The sequence below is a fragment of the Acipenser ruthenus genome, chromosome 12 (genome assembly GCF_902713425.1).
Source record: "Acipenser ruthenus chromosome 12, fAciRut3.2 maternal haplotype, whole genome shotgun sequence".
Classification (NCBI taxonomy): domain Eukaryota; kingdom Metazoa; phylum Chordata; class Actinopteri; order Acipenseriformes; family Acipenseridae; genus Acipenser; species Acipenser ruthenus.
Window position 1 is genome coordinate 23,367,478 of NC_081200.1, and position 21,946 is coordinate 23,389,423.

Consider the following 21,946-nt stretch of genomic DNA (forward strand, 5'->3'; position numbering starts at 1 on the left):
AATTTATTTGTCTCTGACTGAACTGCTAGCCCTAGTAATTTGCCATTTGCCTTTTATAGACAAGACCTCTAAACTCTTTTCACTTCCTGTGCGACTGAAGATTCTGCCAGTTAAAAAAAAAAATTGTATTTGAAAACCTTTCTACCCTTATAGACATGATTTGACAAGAAATCTTTGAAAGGCAGCTGTATCTAAGTGTCCAGAGATTTCATCTGTCTTCTCTTGCTTGAGGAAATGCTGAGCATAGACTTCCTATTAGGTAAAACACAGGAAGCACAGAATCCCCTTAACAGTCATCTTCGGCCTACTCCTAGGCTGACAGCTTTCGGCATCCTAGTCTGTCAAACAGGGCCTGTTATTGAGGAGCCTACTTCTGGGACCTAAGCAAAAAAACTTTTTGACAGCACTTTAAGAAAATTCACTGTATTGTCAGCATTCTCAAGATAACTGGCACAATACATTTTGTATGTGCTAATCAGGATAAAATGTATAATCCCAAGCAGACACTAATTTACAGGTCTTTTGTTTTTGCTGTGCTGCGTCTTCCTTTATGGATTCTTTCTGTCAATCTGTTTGATTGGTTGAAATCTAGCAATCATTAGCTATAGGATAATAACACTCCATAAGCTGGTATCACTGACAGGTGTCCAATCTGGGTTTTAAACGGTTCCTTTGGGAATAAAAATGCCAGCTTGCAATAATTCTGCAGGTGCCTTAGCAGCTGCACAATCAAAACCATTTGATACAATATGCAAGGATTGCAACAACAAAAAATGTCTAAAGATAGTTATCAATAGGAGTTCTCCCAGTCCAAATATGGGTTACAAAATCTCTTGATTTATATACTGGACAATTTTCCATCATGCACAATATAAATACCAATAAAAGATTATGTGTGGAGCAGCTGTCTAATGCATGCCTTTGAATCCAGATGTTAGTACAAAGTATCAATATATGCCTTAATTTAGAAAAATTATAATATAGGCAGTGAGGAAAAACAATAGAAAATGTACACTTTTTTTTATTTATTTATTTTTTATAAAAATGTACTAACCTTTTTTTTAACACAGGTTTAAAGGTTTATTTAATAGGGCTTATATAGAGAGAAGACATATTTTAGAGGCGCTTCCTTTATAACGTCCTTTTAATAATTAACAATAAAAAGTTTAAAGGCAAAGGACAGCTTGTGGGTAAACAAAAGAGCGTGTCTTGAAATGGAGGACCTATGTTGCCATTATGTGGTGGCAAATATATAATTTAAAAAACATTTTACTGTTAAACATGTAGCATTAGGAATAAAGTTAACAAATTTGGTATTTCCAGGGGCCACATTAGTCTCAGTTGTATCTTGCTTAACTTGGCCATTATTATATCACATTTATATAGGGCTGATCCTTTTTTTATACCGTGGCTGTTTTTGTACATATCACATCTTTATATGGCTGATTCATGTACTCAGATGTGTCTGCTTCTGTACATTTTACATGTCTTGGTCAGATAAAATATTGTAAATTTACAAGAAAACACTATAATTTCTTGCAGTTTACTACAGCAAATTCTACAGTATGTTTTGGATTGTATATTAGGTAGCTGTACACTTACATTGGTCTGTTAAAATGGCCCTGTCTGTCGTATTTTACACTCAGCTGTTGAAACTGCTACAGTCTCTTGTGTTGTGATGAGGCCTACCATGTCTGCTGGGACCCTTTTTCCTTCAACAATCTGCTTTTCAGGCAGATGACATCTCCTGCACAGTGAGATTACCTAATTTTCACCATAAAAAATGTCAAAATCATCTGGCCAGTACCGAGGGTACAGTCTTGCAGGCCGCAAGGAACTCTTCATATTCAGAAATGAGCCTTATTGACCCTAATGAAACATGATATGATAATGTTGTCAGTAGTCTGTTCTTCAGTGAGTTTGCCAAGCTTAGATAAAATTTTATGCTATTAATTTCAACATTTACTTTTCTTCCTTTGTGAAGAGCAACACCCTGGAATTCCTTTGCTGCTTCAGTAGCCAATCTAGTGGATTCTGCTTCTCTTCCACTGCCCAGTGCTTCAAAAGCTTTGATCTTGCGACAAATCAATGTATGAGCCTCAGGGAGGGTGATGGAGTAACCCTGGAGTTTCAGTGACAGATCAGCCAACTCACTTAAGGCATTTCTCATTAATCCTAAGTTTTTTATGAATGCTGTTGCAGTCAGTCGTTCCAGAAGACCCTCTGTATTTGTTTTTGTCTTTACTGTCTCTGCTTGTGACTGCTGTAGCTCCATTGAAGTGAGCTGCAAGGCAGGATAAAGAAGCCAGACAGCTCTGACAGTGCGATCACTGGATACCAAGACCTCTGCTGATTGTCATGAAGATGATTGCTAAGAAATGCAATTCACATTGTTTTTTTGGTGAAGCATGGTAAAGAGCATACAGCTTGTCCATTAACCTCTTGTGTGCTACGGACGTACCTGGTACGTCCAAAAAATTGCTTCCCCAGTGCTAGGGACGTAGGTGATACGTCCAATTGAAATACATGGTGAAAAAAATAAAAATAATAAAATCTGGATTGCCGTTTTTTCACTCGGGGTCGCTCATTGAGGAGTTATTACATAACATATTCAGTCGTTGGCTTTAATTTCACTATATATCACCGATAAAATATATTTGATGTGAGGCAGTTGTTAAATGTCATTTACAGACTATTTGAATGCAAGCGGTGGCTTTGGCTTGTACTGTGAAACATCCTGAATGAATTAAAAAAAGTCTGTGTGTAACTTTCGTTTTCTTTTCAATTATTTATTTATTTCTTTGCAGGCGCCCTTATCCAAGGCGACTTACAATTGTTACAAGATATCACATTATTTTTACATACAATTACATTATTTTTTACACATTATTTTTACATACAATTACCCATTTATACAGTTGGGTTTTTACTGGAGCAATCAAGGTAAAGTACCTTGCTCAAGGGTACAGCAGCAGTGTCCCCCACCTGGGATTGAACCCACGACCCTCCAGTCAAGAGTCCAGAGCCCTAACCACTACTCCACACTGCTGCCCCATTGTGGATCAATGTGGATTGACTTTGATTAGTAGCTGTTTTATCGACCTGTGTTTCATGAAATTAGCAGTAACACCTGCCTACTGTATTTGACTACATCTTGATTTGTTTATAAGATGGTAGAGGAAGATACTTCCTGCTCCTGGCTGTCATCACATGACACCATTGAAATGTATCAAGTGTGTGGGAGGTACTGCAGTTCGAATCTTTTTTTTTTTTTTTTTTTTTGCCCCATGGTGTAAACTTAGCGATCACAGGCTAACAAAAAAAAAAAAAAACACACACAATATTAGGAACCACATGTTTTTGCTATATAGTTACTGTGCATGAAACCTTGTATCTCAGACTTGTGTCTGGTTTAGTTGGTGTTGGAGAGAAACTAGTCTAGTGAGTTTGATCATTTGCACAATCCGTTTTACATTTATATTATTTATTAGACAATATTATTTTGTGATCCCTCTATTTATCTATTACTTTATACTTTTTTATTTGATCTTCATTCACCGTTCCCAAACCCCCCTTTTTTTTTTTACTTTTATTCAGCATCAAATTTTGTTTCCAGGACATTTGATTTTCCCTTTCTTATCTTTGTTTTTGTTTTTTTAAATAACAATTTTGATTAAAATCTACTGGATTCATTTTTCAGGTTATACAGTATATTTTTTCACATCTCTCTTCGATTTGACAACGATTTGTTTTTAGGAAGGGTGGTTTTTCATTTTCTACTAAAATCAGATATTTTTTCTCATAATCCTGTTTCATAAAATAATTTTGATTGTATACAATATATAGTTATTGGTTTAAATTTAATTTTCTTTTGCTCCATAAATTAAAAACAAAACAAAAAAAACATTTACATTATTATAAAAAAAATATATATTGTACTGTCAATTGTGAGAAGGACTTGCTTTAAAAATGTCTTATTTAAAAAAAAAGAATAATTGTCTCCTCTCCTCTCACAACATAATAGAATATTATTGTATTATCAATTTTCTACTGTGACAGCATTGTATATTTCAGATCAGATTATTTTTCCTATTATGCAGTTTGATTTTTTTCCACTTTTTTTTGTAAAAAAAAAATGTTTTGTGTTCATAATATTAAATATACTAGACCATTAAACTGCACAAGATTAAACCAAATCATTAGATTTTTAAAGCGTTCCTAGAGCTGCTTGTAAAAAAAGTTCCTATCACACCAAAGTTTTTATTTGAATAGCTTCCAGTCAAACATCTTTTTTTTACAACAGTAAATCAAAAGGATGACTCATTATTATTTTACAGTATATCGGTATGGAGGTTCGCTGTATTACAGTGCAGATGAAAGCAGTACGTGTGTGGGTCTTCTATTGGCTAGCTGACTACAGGGGCGTGACCAAGACAGTTCAGCCTGAACAGGAGAGGTACAGGGATAAAAAAAACAAACAAAAAAACAAACAAACACGGTTTAAAAATTAATGTTTGTCCCTGATTCCTTCCGGATCAAATTTTCACTCCCACCACAGCATTTCGACTCTTTCCGGCCCAATTCCACCACTGATTATGAATAGAGTTGCTGTCGACTACGCAGATATAAAAACCCAATACAATATGTGACCATCTCCAGATTAACTGATTGATTTATTGCTAATCTGGAGATGGTCACCGGTATAAAAACCAGCAGCTATTGCTGGTCGGGGAGGGTTTTTGATGGAACATGAGTGAGCGGAAAGAAAAATTGAAAACTAAACAGAAAGTAAAAGCAATTGCTACGCGTGCTGGGCAGACCACCACCGTATTTGTTCGGTTTGTGTTCGAGATTTGCTTTTTTTTAAATATTTATTTTTGCTCTTGAGCAGTGTTTTGTACAATCTTTGATTTATTTTTTGTTTGAATAAAAAACAGCAAACCAATGCTTTCACCCGTAGTACCTGCCTGTGTGTGTCTCTGTGTCAGCTTCTGGGTCTGGTCTGGGTGTGGCCGTGCCCATATAGAGAAGTGATACAATAAGCGTGTCACCTGCCGTACTTAATTGTATGACAGAAAGCCTGGCCAGGCATTAAATTTGATGTTTTTTCATTTGTTCTAATATAAGAAGGGGCGGAAGATCTGTAATTACGCCGTCTTGTTCTATTGGTCACGCCTTTTTTTGGGCATATTTATTCATCGGGAGCGGGAGTTTGAGAGACGTCACTTTCCTTACCTGTGTGCTGTTCCGGTGAGACGTCAGGTTCCTGCTCGGCGTGGTGTTCTGTGCTTAAATAGTTGCCATGTGGGAGTTTATAATAGTTTTTTAGTCGGGTTGCTTTCAATGTAAGAGCGTGTGATTATTGTGGTTTTTTGTACACATCATGACGCTACACTGAAGCATATGGGCTGACTAATGGATGCAGGAGCTGTGTTTTTTTTCTTCCTGTTCTGGAGTGATGCAGCGGCGGAACCTGCCAGAGTTTAAATACAGTGATTCAGCTCATCATTTCAAGTTCAACATCGGGTGAGAGCCACTTGTTTTTTTTCTTTTATTTGTGGTTACTGGCTTCAGTAACGCTGATGGATTGTGTTTTTTGATCGGACTATTTTTCGTTTTTTTTGTTTTTTTGTTTGCTGGACTCTTGTTTTTTTGTTTTTCATTTTATTATATTCGAGACATTTTTGTGGATTGTTCGTTCTACCTAAGGAGCTTACCAAGGGTTTCTTTTTCATTTGGATACAAAGGACATTGTTTTGATGTTTTAAATAAATAAATAATAATAATAATAATAATAATAATAATAATAATAATAATAATAATAATAATAATAATAATAATATATTTTTACTTTGTTTTTGTTGTACAAGTGTGATCACACGCTAAATTGAAAGAGGTGCCGCTGACTGTAATTACGGAGAGAACGGCTGTTAAACTTTTTAATGGTTTCTAACCTGCCTTAAAGTACCAATACAAAGAAACTCTAAAACCAATTGTTGTTGTGCCTAATTGTTTAATTTCATTGAGATTCACCAGGTCCTATTCATTTCTTCATGCTGTTACTGCATTCTGGGAGGAAGGTGAGCAAGAGGACATGGCTGAGAGAGCCCAGGGAACCCCAGTTGATACAGGCGGAGTACTACACCACTGAGTAGAGTGGTGCACAAACTGCCTGTGCTATGGGCAGGGGGAGGACAGCTGCCTGGAGGCTGACTGGGACACAGACACTGACCTGCAGTGGGAGGAGCCCAAGCGTCCAAGGCCCAAATGTAAAGAGCCCGAGCATCCAACACTCAAGTTGGAGGAGAGCATCCAGGGCCCAGAAGGGGTAGCCAGAGCGTCCAGATCCCAGAAGGAGGGAGGCTCAGTGTCCAGCACCCAGAAGAGGGGAGCCGGAGCGTCCACAGCCCAAGAGGAGGGAGGCTGAGCTTCCACAGCCCACGAAGGGGAAGCCCAAGTGTCCAGAGCCCAAGAAAGGGAAGCCCAAGTCTCCAGTGACCGAGGGAGAGCCACACCACTCTCCAGTGACCGAGGGAGAGCCACATCAGTCTCCAGCGACCAATGGAGAGCTGCAGCAGTCTCCAAAGAGAGAGACTATCTGCTTCTCCTGCCTCCACTGCAAGAGGGAGACTACCTGCTGCTCCCGCCTCCACCACAAAAGGGAGACTACCTGCTGCTCTCACCTCCACTGCTAGAGGGAGACTACCTGCTGCTCCCGTCTCCACTGCTAGAGGGAGACTACCTGCTGCTTCCACCTCCACCGCTAGAGGGAGATTACCTGTTGCTCCCACCTCCACCGCCAGAGAAAGATTACCTGCTGCTTCCGCCTCAAACACCAGAGGAGCTGGGGCTACCTCCCGAGGGTCCAGCCCTGCCGTCGCCAACCGAGAGACCGCTCCTGCCCTGTCCTACAGCACCTATGACTGTGGAGCCTGCATATGGGGCTGCAAAGCCTGCACTGCCTAAGGCTGCAAAGCCTGCACTGCCTAGAGCTGCACAGCCTGTACTGCCCGGGGATGTCAGTCCGGCATCAATCGGGGATGCCCATCCGCCATTGCCCGGGGAGGCCCGTTCGCCGTCGCCCAGTTAGCCATTGCCCGGGGAGGCCCGTTCGCCGTCGCCCAGTTTGTCATCACCTGGGGAGGCCTGCGCCACCGCACAAGGATTTGTGGTGTCCATCAGTAGCGTACCAGATGCGTACTTTCACGTTCCCGTCAGGTCCACGATGGTGAAACAGTCGCTGGATGATGTGCCTGTGCGTAAGCATCCTGAACAATAACACCCGTAGGTATTTGTTCAGTACTCGCAGATCTAAAATAGGACGGAGCCCGTCATCCTTCTTGGGCACCAGGAAGTATTTGGAATAGAACCCCTGATCGATCGATCTACTTGTTGAATGGCACGCTTCTTGAGCAATGCCTGTATTTCCACATTCAGAGCTGAGGACTGAACCGAGTCCTTCACTGCAGTTACCATCACTCCCTGAAAGGGGGGGGGGTTTAACCGGAACTGAAGGGTGTACCCGGTGAGTATAGTTTTGTGCACCCAGATGTCATCGGTGCAATGTTGCCAGAACTGGAGCTGTGGGACAGTGTAGGGGTGGGTCAACAGCTGCCTGGGTTTCTCAGGGCTGTTTTGGCTGCGCTCGTTCGTGAGGGGCCTGGCCAGAGCCACGAGGACGCTGTCTGCCACCTCCTCTAGGGCGCCATCCTGTATTCTGCGGTCTTACAAATGGAGGTTGGCCGCGCGCTGCTGTAGTTGAAGGGGAGGTCTTAGTGCCCCCTGGGCACAGCTGGTACTGCGGTGGTGTTCTACGCCACTGGTGCTCTTGTGGACGTTTAACCCTTAGCTGCCGACGCTCTGTAATTTCGTAACTTTTATTACGATGACAAAACACGTCATATCTCAGCCGTCCAACCAGCAATTTTTTTTTTTTTTAAGTGTGGGTCATAGCCATGACTACGGGGCTTGTCATGATACCATTGGTTTAGGGCTAGGGTGGGTGGGACATATAATATTTTGATTACAAGGACAAGTCTCTGTTGGCGCCATTGTGACTGAGTGCACAGCAGATTCGAAGTTGTGGATCTCCGGTTTTACAATCCCAAGAGTGCTAATCTACATATCATCTAAACGGTAAGTACTTGGGCTAATTAGTCATATTGTTGTTTTTTTCAACTTTATATTCGTTTTTTTGTGCTGAGTACATCTGCAGTGTTTTTTTCTTTTTTTTTCCCGCTGTGTCTTTTGTGTGCGTGCTTGCTTGCTGGGCAGGGCTAACTTTATGACTGCTAAAGACAAGAGTAACTACTGTACCAAAATCACGTTTTTTTTTTTTTTTTTTTAAACATCTTTCTTATAGTTAGTTTCATATACGTTTTTATTTTAGACTTGCTTTTCCATTTTTTGAACTTGTTTCTATCTTATGTGATGCAAAGTTAGGTGTGTGTGTACTGTGTTTCACTTTTTCTAGTCGATTCATTATTTATCTGTAGTCTTTAATATTATTTAGCTATGCATCTATTATTTTCTTAACTTATTTTTTTATTCGATGTATAAAAGAAAGAGGAATAAATCTCGTTGTTTTTTTATTATTGGTTTAGTTTTTATTTTTACGCTGTGTATGTAGCCTATGTAAAGAACAAAGACATTTAGCTGTAGTTATTATTATTTAGCCATGTATTTTATTACTATTTTACTGTGTGTAATGAACAGAAAACATTATTTAGCTGTAGTCACTATTATTATTTAGCCATGTATTTTATTATTAGTTTACTTTGTGTGTGTATGAAGAGTCATTATTATTAGTTTACTTTTTTATGTGAGTGAAAAGGATGGAGGAGAATATTATTATTATTATTATTATTATTATTATTATTAATTGGTATTTATTTTAATGTTTTATGTGGGTGTGTGTAAGCCAGAAAATGGATGGAGACAATCAGTTCTAGCATCTGGTTCAGTCACTGAAGAGGAGGAGGGCCCTGACTGAGGAGGAAATCGAGGGTATGTACGCCATGCAGGCTGACCTCCTTGATGAAGAGCTGCTGCAGCAGGATGAGGAGGAGAGTGATCTGGAGGAGCCCCAGCCCAGCACTTCAACTGCAGGGTAGTTTTGAAAATAAATAAATACAGCACAATATGGAAGGTTTTTTTTATTTTTTTTATCTCCCTCCCTCCCAAATAAAATTCTTAATTTCAAAGTTTTATTTGTAATATACTTTTTTTTTTCAAATAAAAAAAAGTAACATTTTACTTGATAACTTGTGTGTTGTTTCTTCATTTTTATACTGAAATATAATTGTATCTCAAACAGGGCAACAGTGTTTCCAGTCTCGCTTTTTGCCAAGTTTTAACCCTAGTCTGTCTTTGCCATTTCGGAAGTTGATTTTTGTAAAATACTATGCATTGCAAAACTTTATCTAGCTCTGCAACTGTACAAGATATTTCGATTCTGATTTCAGATTTGAAATCCATGACACATTGTTTTTCTACAATATGCTCTAAGTTTCTTTCTATAAAACTTGGAAAGAGGTTGAAATTGCCAATTTTTGAAATGATTTATTAATATTTTACATTTGCCATTTCAGAAGTTGACTTTTTGTAAAATACCATGCATTGTAAAAGCTTATCTAGCTCTGCAACTGTTTGAAGATATTTCAATTCTGATTTCAGATTTGAGATCCTTGGAAAATTGTGCAGCTACAATATACTCTAAGTTTTTTTATATAACACTTGGAAAGAGGTTCAAATTGACTATTTTTAAAAATATTATTTATAATTTTTCATATTTCGATAATTTTTTGGGAGGTGTAGCTCATATGAAAAAAAAAATCACTCCACAACAAAATAAATTACATCAATGGAAAGATCTACTTAATGCCTTTCTGTAGATGTATTGGGTTTTAATTTCTGATTTAAGGTTCCAAAACTACAAGCGTTTAAACGGAAAGTGTTCATATTTATGATCGAATATGGTCATTCCCCATAGGCAGCATAGGGTTAGGCTGAAAGGGCTTAGGCGGCCTCATCTTTGCCATCTGCTGTGATGCCTCCCGGGCTTTAGCAGAACGCTGCAGTATCTCCTCAACTGCTGGGCCAAACGTGTGCCCCGGTGTAATGGGAGCATCTAGTAATGGGGCCTTGTCAGGCTCCTGAACTCTCGCCTGCGAGAGCCAGAGCTGCCTTCTGGCCACTACCAGGGACACAATGCTCCTGCCTTGAGCCCGTGCATTTAGCTGGGCTATTTTAACAAGGAGTTGAGCGACCAGCGCTAATTCAGCTCTAAGAGACACGAAGGGTGTTCCGGAAGATCTTTCACAAACTCTGCCTGGTAAACTGAGAGGAGGCTGGCCACATTGGACAACCTAACCGCCTCTGTAGCCGCTGAGTATCCCTTTTTTAAGTGAATCTCAGTCCACCCCCCAGGTGGACTGTACCTCCTTAATAAAGTCAGGGAAGGCCGGGAGCATCCTGGGCTGTCGAGACCGTGCCGACGGCGACTCAAACAGTGACCGCCAAGGTAGTTCCGTGGCTGGCCACTCAATCCCCAGGTGGTGAGTTGCTCGCTCCAACAGTGACCACAAAGGATCATTGGTGTCTCGCACCTCCAACTCAGTGTCTTGCTCTGAGTGCTGGGAGGTTAGTTCAGCCTCCACATTGTCCTCTTTAAGGAGACACTCCCCTTCCGAAGCATCCCTCGAGATGGCATCTACATCCCACACCCCTTGGGGTTGTTGGACAACCGGGGCGGACAGAGGCTGTGGAGGAAATGCCGACTGGTTGGCAATCGGCCCGACCAGTGCGTCAGTGGCTCGTGGTGCCATGTTTGCCAGGGACATGAGCAGCAATTGCTGACCCATCATCACGTCCATAAACTGGGACATTTTCGACGTGAGCTCCGCTACGCCCGACTTCTCCCCTATGGCGGGGTGATACGGAGTGAGACCTTGACCGGCGAGAGCGTTCCCTGCGAGGGGAGGGACCTTGCGGCTGTATAGACGTGCTACGAGAACGTTCCCGGGCACGTCTATGGTCTGGAGATCTCTGACCAGCTGTAAGCTGGGAGTGACTCCTGGATATCTGTAGTCTGATGGGCGGAGTCACTGTAGACGACGGCGGGGCAGACAGGGTGTGAGACGACCCTGAGGAGGGGGAGTGACCCTCAATTGCTTTCCTCGCCCTCTGGCGAAGAGTGCGCGGCTGAAAATTAGTGCACAAAGTGCAGAACGACCTGTCTGCCAAGGCAGACGCAGCGTGCTCTGGTCCCACGCACGCTACACAGTCCTCATGGGGGTCATTCGCCGGCAATATTGCTTCGCAGGTGACGCAACGATGGAACCCAGACATATTTAAAACACCCCAATCGCCGAAGCCTTGCTTGTCGATGGGTTGCGCCAAGCCCCGAGCGTCGAGCACCAGTGTCGAGTGTCGAAGCTTTGAGCGTTGAAGTGCGTGCACCAAGAACCGAGGTGCCGAGCACCGAGCACCGAAACGTCGAGCGTCGAGGTGCGTGCACCGAGCGTCGAGGCGTCAAGCACCAAGCGCCAAGCACCGAAGCATCGAGCGCAGAGGATACGTGCACCGAGCGTCGAGGTGCGTGCACCAAGCGCCGAAGCATCAAGCGTTGAGGTGCGTGCACCGAGCGTCGAGCACCGAGCTCCGAAGCGTCGAGCGTCGAGGTGCGTGCACCGAGCGTCGAGGTGCGTGCACCAAGCGCCAAGCGCCGAAGCATCAAGCGTTGAGGTGCGTGCACCGAGCGTCGAGCACCGAGCTCCGAAGCGTTGAGCGCCGAGGATACGTGCACCGAGCAGCGAGTGTAGCGCACCGAGAGCCGAAGCGCTGCACCAAAGCACCGAAACGCTGACACTGAAAAACGCCGAAGCGCGAGTACTGAGCGTCAAGACGCTATGCACTGGATGCCGAAGCGTCAGCTGACCCGCTGAGCGGAGACGCTACGTGCTAGTACAGTGTCTTTGTCTAAAAGACAATGGTGCTGTGCTATACTTACCTTATGTTCTTAACCTTTTGCGGTCCTATGTCGGACCTGGTCCGACATTGCAATTATTCCTATCAGGTCCAATGTCAGACCCTGTCCGACATCATCAAAAAGACGCAAAAAACAGGTTTTTAGTCGTTTTTTCTACGGAAAAAGCTGAGAAAACAATTCAATGGCCGAGTGGGAGCGACAGGAGCCGAGACAAACTGGAAAAAAAGGGCGTATCTCATGAATAGTCATACTTGCCCCTGGCATCAGATAGGGGCGGTCATAAGGAAACAAGCTGGATGGTACTGCATCAGCGCTCAAAGAATATCACGGACATTTGCAGAGCTTTTTTGAGATGTTACAGTAATAAAATAATGACTTGGATCGCATTATTGAGGCGTTTGGTGATAAAAGGAGTGATCAGGAGATGATTGATCGGTATGTACGACTATTATTATTATTATTATTATTATTTATTTCTTAGCATATGTGAAAGCTATAGCGAACGAAAGGGTGGGGCGGGGCTGGAGATGCCTTGTTGATATGCAGGGCCTTTTAAACCCGTCTGACTGTGGAAAGAAAATACTTTTAAACAGCGCGTCTAAAATTAACTGCGCGTGTGAAAATAAATTGGACCTGACGTGCCTGACACGCACTTAATAAATGGACTGCAAAGGGTTAATCTGGCAACTGTATAGATGCACTTGGCGGTTGTCTTCCTTGTCTTCTTTTTTTTTTTTTTTAGAGGCGCTGCAGGAGCAGTATAACTAGTGCAAAGCACTGTAAAGATGGGCTACAGCCCTACAATGCCCCTACATAATCCACGGGTGGTATTTGTTGGAGTAACTGCAGCAGCATTCCACACTGGGTCTGACTGCAGGCAAGACCGAGGCTGCAAAAAATTGCGCGACCTAAGGCCAAGCGCACAGCACGTCCTCTAAGCTCTATTCTACTACCTAAAAGGAGAGAACAGACAATACAAAAAACCCCAAAATAATATATATACAAAATATTAATATCATTATTAATATGCAAGGAAGACAGGCGGCGAAGATGCCAACGCGGATAGAACGCAATGCCGAAGCAAAGCGTGAGAGTGAAATAATATATATAAAAATATATATTTTTAAATGTTTAGCAGAGCAAACACTGAAATAAACTCGGAGAAGGAGCGAGCCAGCTTCTCAAGCTTGAAAAAGCTAATGAGTACAGACAGTGTGAATAATGCAAGGATTTCTCAGCGAGAAAACTTACCAGCTCAATGTCCTACATAGGCTGAAGGCAAAAGAGGTACAGGATCTCTGCGCGCTGCGTATTGTAAGCTCCCAAGGGGGCGGGCTTACACGTCAGCTCACGCAGAGGCCTATCGGCAGCTTTGCTATAAAAGCTCAGCCAATCCCTACTGCCCGACGGCAATATCCCATATCCCATATCTTGATGGTTATTTTCGACTTAAAAGGGAACTATGATTACAAAATATATAACATGATTTTTTTGGAAAAGTTTTTTTTTTTTTTTAACATATATTATCATCTCTACCACATATAGTATATAGTATGCCTTATCCTGTTTATAGGATCTTATATAATATGAAAGGAAATTGTGTGGCCTTTCATTTGATATAAGTTACATGCATGCAGCACAAACTATCCAGTAGTTACACATACATAAATGAAAACAGTAAAAAACATACGGAAACAGGGCTGAGATTAAGAGTTAAAAATAATTTCTAGTAACAAAATGCTATAGAAATATTTGGTAATTGTCAAGTTTTTTTTTTTTTTTCAAGAATTGCAATGCAGTCAGTATTGTTTCCACAATACAGTCCAATTCACAGGCAACTGCCCATATTGCACCTATTGAATCACATATTCAGATTGGATACAAAAGACGTAGGTGGACTTCTGCTTCTGATTGATAAGAGAAGACAACAAGGTTCTAAATGTCCCAATCAGAAGCCTGAATGAAACTCTCAAATTACAACACACAGGATGCCAAGAGGTTTAATTATATTGAACCTCATTTCCATAGAATTATGATTCAGTGACAATTACTACAGCACTGGTGAAGCAAATGCACAGGGGAACACCGTAGTGACTGTAATTGTATACTTTTAGAAGGAAAAGCAGAACTTAAACAGTGATGAAATGTTCTGCAAACCGTGTGTATGAATGAGCTGAGAAACATTACAATTCAGCTTGATTCCTATGCACTGCATTCCTTACATCCCTTTGTGCATAATGTTACACAATGTGACTAATAACAGTATTAATGCCCTTTTAAAACGGCTTCTGTGTCTCCTAAATAAGGAGCTTGCTGCTAATTTCTCTACCAGACACCAGCTTAATTGCATTTGAAATTAATGGTCTGCTTTCCTGGCCAACATTGAAATGAGACAACAACAATGTTCACTGTCCAGCAATGCTGAGTGCCTCGCAATGGATTCAAAACTAAAGCGTTCAATAACCATTTTCAATCTCACACCTATGGATTTGCCATCAGCCAGTGCAAAACACTGCTGTGGTATTCATAATTAGAAGGATAAAAAAGTCCTGCAGAGTATCTATTTTTTTCAAAGCAGTAGGTCACATTTAATGTGAAATGTTTCCACTCCTCCAGTGCAATCCTGAGCTGAAGTTTTGCATAATATTAAGAATGCACACCATGATTTATGATAATGTGCATTATCGATCACATAATTATTTAGCAATTCAATATCAAAATAATGTACTCATTACTTAAGCGCCATGCATGATTGTAAGCCAGGGAGATTACTTATGTAAGTTCTTATGATCAATCCAATCATCTTCCTGAGCCCATTTGTTCACACCATCATCCAGTTTAGGAATTGGACGGTATGGAAATTAATCCATTCCATGTAGTGGTAAGCAAATGTATCTAATACTGTAGCTATACTTTCAGTTTATTTTAAGAAAAATCTATAAAGCATTAAGTATTTTATTACATATATATATATATATATATATATATATATATATATATATATATATATATATATATATATATATATATACTGTATATGTGTGTGTATGTGTGATAATGTGATAATGTGATATTGTCACAATATCTAAGCCAGGGACTAAATAGATTAAATATCTAATCTAGGGACTAAATAGATTAGATCCAGTGATCTAATCTATGGACTGCATGGTTGCACTATCCCAGGAGCCCTTGCGGGACGGACTGTAAAAAGTTGTACTGTAAATCGGAGTGCTACAGTTGTGTCAGAAGCAAGAAGCATGGAAGGCATTTGCTGGGGAGAAGACGACAGCGCCAAGAAGAAAATGGTGTCAGAGGAGCAGCTCCAGATCCAGCGCCTTGCCAAAGAACTAGCATGGCTACGGGAGAAGGCAGCAGCCGAGTCTGGCGAGAGGACTCCACCCTCAGTGCCTCTCCAGCAGTGGTAAGAAAGACGGGTTGCCCATGCCTGGGAGACAAATCCGACGAAGGACAGAGCAGCTGACGGCGAGCTATCCAGGGACCAGGGCTGGAGGTCGGCAGAGACATCTCCACATTTCACGCTTGGCAGTGTAAGCTCCATGCACCAATGCCCGAAGATCTGTGGAGTGAGCAGCCTGGATCACAGAGGCTGCCGAATAAGATGATCCACCATACATATATAGCATCATACATAGCAGGACAGTGTTTCCAACATGAATTCTGGGTGGCCGACATCTGGGACCCCTACGTATTGGGCTTGGACTTCTTTAGGTGGGGGCAGCCTTGGACCTGTGGCGGCCAGAGCTATGGTTGGGCAGGCCCCGGGTCCTGCTGTAGACTGAAAGCAAGAGGGGAAAACCGGGCTGGCACGCCCATAGGACCACCACGGGGCAGCCAATGGAAGCCCAATGTCTACATCAGGAGGATACTGTCCCTCCTGAAGCAGAAGACAGTACCGTGTTGGGGGCGGGGGCTCCTCAGTCCGTACCCTCTACGGATACTCACCAAGCAGTGCAGTGAGGAGCCAGCACTCAGCAAGAAGGAATGGCCCAGCACTGCTGGCAGAATATGAGGTCCCCGAAGCAGAGGGACCCGGCTACCTGTACAGGCAAGGCTGACCAGTGCACACAACCTTGCCTGGCGACACCAATCGGAGGCAGGATACAGGCCAAAGCAGACGGACGACACAGGACTGGTTGCTGTGCCGCAGCAAATGTACCCAGAGACTCAGGGACTACAGACTGGACTTTGGAGCTGACAGCATGTCCGGTTGTTAGGTGGGGTCAGTGTGATGCACAGGACTTAGATAGAATTGCCAAAATATATTTTAGTTAATAAAGATATTAATTTTGTTTCTCTTTTCCACATTTAGATATTTCCGATTTCCATAATTAGTTTGTCATTTTCTTTACATTTTATGGATAACTTTTTGTTTGCATTGCAGCATTAGAATTACACATTATGACCATGATGGAAAATATAAGACAGCACCAAATACAACAGGCAGTTACATTAAATAATGTGCTATGCCTCCTGCAATAAGGTTCCCACACTGTGGACCCCTCTCCAGAGCTACCAGAGGACACAGCATTGCCTTTAAAGGAAATAAATGAGCTGGATCATTTTGAGGAATGGCTCAGAAATTCCAAACATCACATGGTATTAAATTATTTTCCATTGAAAAGTGTATGAAAACAGAAACAATTTATATAGTTTGTGATTTATAATCCAAAATATTAGATGGAACTGATACAAGGTACAGCATTATTTTCCATCTGGCTTTTGCACCTGGTTTTGTTACAAATCACTACTTTTTGAAAATATTATCAGATTTTGCAGTTTATTCCTTGACCTTAATGTACAAGAGGTTATGCTTGCTGTCTGTTTATCTTCTGTTTTGATCTTCCACATTTAACTTTGTAACTACGAGGCACTATTTGACTAATTTTACCATAGAATTGTCTGTACGCTATGGCTTCACAGAAAATATTTGTAATTATTGTTTTATAATTACTTAGTTATCGTTCTTGGCGACAATTGGAGGGAGTGACTGTAGAGATGCAGTCTGGAATATATTGACTCATGTGATCCATAGTGATCTTGCCAAAAAAATCAGTTGGAAGGGGGTGAATGAAAGAAGAACATTCAGGAACCTGTCAATGAAATCCATTATTTTACGTAAGTAGCTTGACTAATCAGTACATCTGACTTAGTGCTTGACCAATCTAAAATAATAATAATAACAGTACTACAGTAAACATCTTTACAAACTAGATATAAAACAGGTTTTCTTAGGAAATTACAGTTGATTTTATGAGGGTTATAAAAACTAGCTACTTCAAAGAGAAACAGTTTTGTAACCTGGACTGTGGTGACGACCATCCATGTTGCCCAACTGGGCAGAGGGATCACAGCTGAGAGGAGCGGAGACTGCTTCCAGATCAACAGGCAACCGGGAAACAACAGGAACAGACTGAGATTGCGCGGATTGAACCAGAAACTCAGATAAGTATAAGTTTGTGTTGATATAATATGGTGTAACAGCTTGGAAAAAACTGTACAGCATTTGACAGATATGTACAAGGATAAATGTAAAGTTGCCATGTGCTGAGTTATACAGACCTTTGGCAGGACTTATTACAGTATAAGGATTTGTCTATTGTATGATGGGTATGAAAATTGTATAGCGTTAGACGTGGACAGAAGACTAGAAATTTACGAGAATACATTTTAGATCAACCTGTGCGGAGGTTATACAGACCTTGGGCAAAACTTATAAAGCACTATAACTGTTTGCTCATTGTAAATAAGTGTTACAAGTATACTGTTGGAGAACCATATTGATCACCTGGAAATGGGAGAGGATCCCAAGTGTTTGTCAAGACAAGAAACTTATATCGCAGTATAAGAATCTGTCTATTGTTTGTGTATCGTAACAGAGGTTGTAAGATATCATTAAAAATGGAAGAGAATTGGAATTTGTGGGCCGGGAGATGGACGGCATAGACGGTGATGTACGGAAGGTCCTTATATGTCCTTAAATGTGTATGAACACATATTGAGCGTTTGTGGGAGGCGCAATCGAAAAGAAAAGAAAAAGAAAACAAAGCAGGCAAATTGTGTAATGCTTATGAATCAAATTGTTGAATATCTGAAGGGTAAAGTTAATGAAATACCCAAACTAAAATGTCAAATTGAAAAATTGGAAACTGAATTAAAACAAATTAGAGTTGGAAGCGTTTAACACTAGAACCGCCATGCGGGTCAGTTTGACCCCTTTTGGATTTAAAATGTTAATTACTCTTCCATTGTAAATCGTATGTGTGTGTCCGTTTTTGACTTTTCCTAAATATATGAATTAAATATCCAGACGCCGTTTGATAGCCAGAAGCACAACAATTATAAAGTTATAAACAGTTCTACCTAGAACCGCCACGTGGGTCAATGTGGCCCATGCATTACAATACATGTCTTTTTTTAAATATAACGTAAGATATTCTGTTTTTTTTGTAAATACAGCAAACAAGACACACCCCATCCCCTAGCACATGTTTTTTTTTTTTTATTTCAAGCCTTTCTTTGTTTGTAGACTGACTACGAGACAGAGATTGCTATGATTGTGGATTTGTCAAGATGTAAATTCATTGAAAGCCTAATTGCTTATTTTTCAGTGTACCTGGTGACAACAATCCTTTGTTTTGTTCCAAGTTGCACCTGTGAATATATCAGAAGGAAATATTTAATCTTGAAAGTAGTCATTTTGATTGGAATACGGCACTCAGATGCATATAGCGAACTGAAATGACAGGTAGGATAACAACTTATGTGCCAAATATGAAACGTATGTTATATATTCTTTTTTTATATTACTATTAGAAAAAAACACATTTTGGTCTTACAGGTTTGTATGTACCAGTTTACATGTGTTTACACAAAAGTGTTCAATGGAACTGTGTTTGTGTTTACAACACAGCTCCTGGATGCAGGCACAGTCAGCTGGCAGACGCGTACGCTCCTCCATAGAGTACAATGCAGTCGTCATACCGGAAGTAGTGTTATAGTTTATTTTTATGTAGTATTAGAAACAATGATTTCGGTTTTATAGTTTTGTGTGTACATGTACCCGTTTACGCCTGTACATGGGTATATGTACATACCCGTTTCTTTTGAAATGTATATTTTATTATATTTTTTCACCGTTTGTAGTTAAATAAAGCCTTTATGTTTAATACAGTGTTTCTGCGATGCAAATGTTAGATATGATGTTCATGAATAAAACTTTTCAGTTGTATCTGATAGTATGTCTTTAATTTTCATAACAAAGCAGTTTGATTTCCATTACACGAGAGTAGATGTTAAAACTTCATGCTGATTTGAACTCGGCTCTCGCCAAGATAAGCACCAACTAAGACGTAGCTTTACAGTAAACTAATGTGATCCATATGCGTCTCCATCCATTTACGTTTCCTTCCATATGATGATGTAGATATCCTTCTGTCTGGTGTTAATGGCTGAAGTGTAATGCTGGCTCCAGGGATCAGCTTATTTTGCCTCCCTGGCGCATCAGCACACACAACGGCTGCGATGCTGGCTCCGGGGATCAACCAAAGTGCGGCCTCCCCAGCGCATCAGCATGACAACCGTCTGGATTGAGCTAAGTAGGGTACATCTCTGGGGTTTTCAAGTGGGCACCTTCCATCCTCAGTGTTTCGTCGACTAGCCCACGACACCTCAAGAGGGCTCGACGGTGATTCTGGCGTCCCAGCATCACCCCCCTCCGTCCCCCACTCAACTCAGCCCAGCTTACTTACCTGTCCCCAGCCAGAATCTTTCCGTCTCAACCACAGCCAGTTGCTGCTCCTCTCTGCTGCTTCAGATAAGTTCTTCACTGTGCGACGCAACTCTTGGCCACTGAATCCGACGTCTCTGAGAAACCGGGTTGTAGAGTGTGCCACAAATCCTCGACAACCCACTTCCACTGGGTAAACCCGAACTCTCCATCCTCGCTGTTCCGCTTCAGTGGCTAGTTGAGCATACCGCAGTTTCTTCCTCTCATACGCCTCATCTACAGCATCCTCCCATGGCACTGTTAACGCTACCAGGTGAACAAGGCGTGCTGATCCAGACCACAAGACAATATCTGGTCGAAGGTTAGTGGTGGCAATCTCAGGTGGAAAAATAAGCCGTTGACCAACATCTGACAGCATTTTCCAGTCTCTAGCAGCTTCCAGTTGTCCTGGGCGAGGATTGGTTTTAACACCTTTTCTTGGTGGTTGCTCTCCTGGGCGGAGGAATGTTGTCTTTTGTGTGTAATGTTTTGATGGAACAGGTGGCAACTTATTGGTCATGTTACGCTTGTCTTCCAATGCTAAGGCCAAACATCGCAGCACCTGGTCATGGCGCCAAGTAAACCGTCCTTGGCTAAGAGCCACCTTACATCCTGTCAAAATGTGCCTTAATGTTGCAGGTGATGAACACAAAGGACATGAGGGATCCTCTCCTACCCAGAGGTTTAGGTTCTGTGGTGATGGGAGAACATCATATGTTGACCTGATGAGGAAACTGATCCTGCTCTGTTCCATTGACCATAGGTCTTGCCAGCCAATCTTGCATTGTTCCACACTCTCCCATCTCATCCATTCTCCCTGTTTGGCCTGGGAAATGGCCTTTATAGACCTCATCCTCTCCTCCTGCTTTTGCACCTCGTTGACTACCAGCTTCCTTCTTTGAGCTGGGGCCGCCTTGTGCCATGTAGGAGGAGTTGAACTGAAACCAAGACCCCCTCTTCCATGCTGAACTTGCCCCATGATATCACCAATTCAAAGGGCAGCCTTTGCATCTTCCACAGCTTTCTTTGCCGCCCACTTTCTTCCAGTTTTCAACACAGGTGCTGCCTCCCTTACGCATTTATCGCGTGACTCTACTAATGTCATTTCCAATCTGACCTTGGCGCACTTAAACTCCTCGGTTAGAGCAGAGACTGGTAGCTGCAGTATTCCTTTACCATAAAGTCCCACTCTGCTGAGGCAGCGTGGAACTCCCAACCATTTCCTGATGTATGAACTGATTAAAGCTTCCAGCTTCTCTACTGTTGTCAAAGAAACCTCGTACACAGTCAGTGGCCACAGCAACCTCGGCAGTAGACCAAACTGAAAGCACCAGAGTTTTAGTTTACCTGGTAGAGCGCAGCTGTCTATGCTCTTCAACCCTTCCACTGCTTGTTGTCTAACTTCTCCCACACGAACTGTGTCCTTTAGATCCCCGTCGTACCATCTCCCAAGACTCTTCACTGGCTTCTCAGACACTGTTGGTATTGCCTCACCATTAATGAAGAATGTTTTATCTACTACTTTGCCTTTAATTATAGAGATGCTCCTTGATTTAGTGGGCTTGAATTGCATTCGTGCCCATTCAATGTTATTGGTTAATTTGCCCAATAATCGATTAGTGCAGGCTACTGTTGTAGTCATGGTTGTCATGTCATCCATGTATGCTCGAATTGGTGGTAGTCGCATTCCAGAAGCCAAGCGCTCTCCTCCTACTACCCATTTTGATGCCCTAATGATTACTTCCATTGCCATGGTAAAAGCCAGCGGAGAAATGGTGCATCCTGCCATTATTCCAACCTCTAGGCATTGCCATGTAGTGCTGAATTCTGAAGTTGAAAAACTGAATTGCAAATCTCCAAAATAGGCTTTCACTAAATTTGTTATTGTCATCGGTACACTGAAAAAATCAAATGCTGCCCAAAGTAGTTCATGTGGCACTGAACCATATGCATTAGCCAAATCCAGGAATGTCACATGGAGCTCCTTCCTCTCCTTTAAAAATGTATGGGTCACAGTGACCCACGTGGCAGTTTTAGGTAGTTCGAAAATCAGGCGGTTCTAGTGTTAAAACAGCAGAGACAGTTCTTGTTGCTTGTGACAGGCTAGCTGCAGTGATGACGTCAGGCCAGAAAGAATCACACAGACAGACAGTACTGGGGTTGAAACTGAA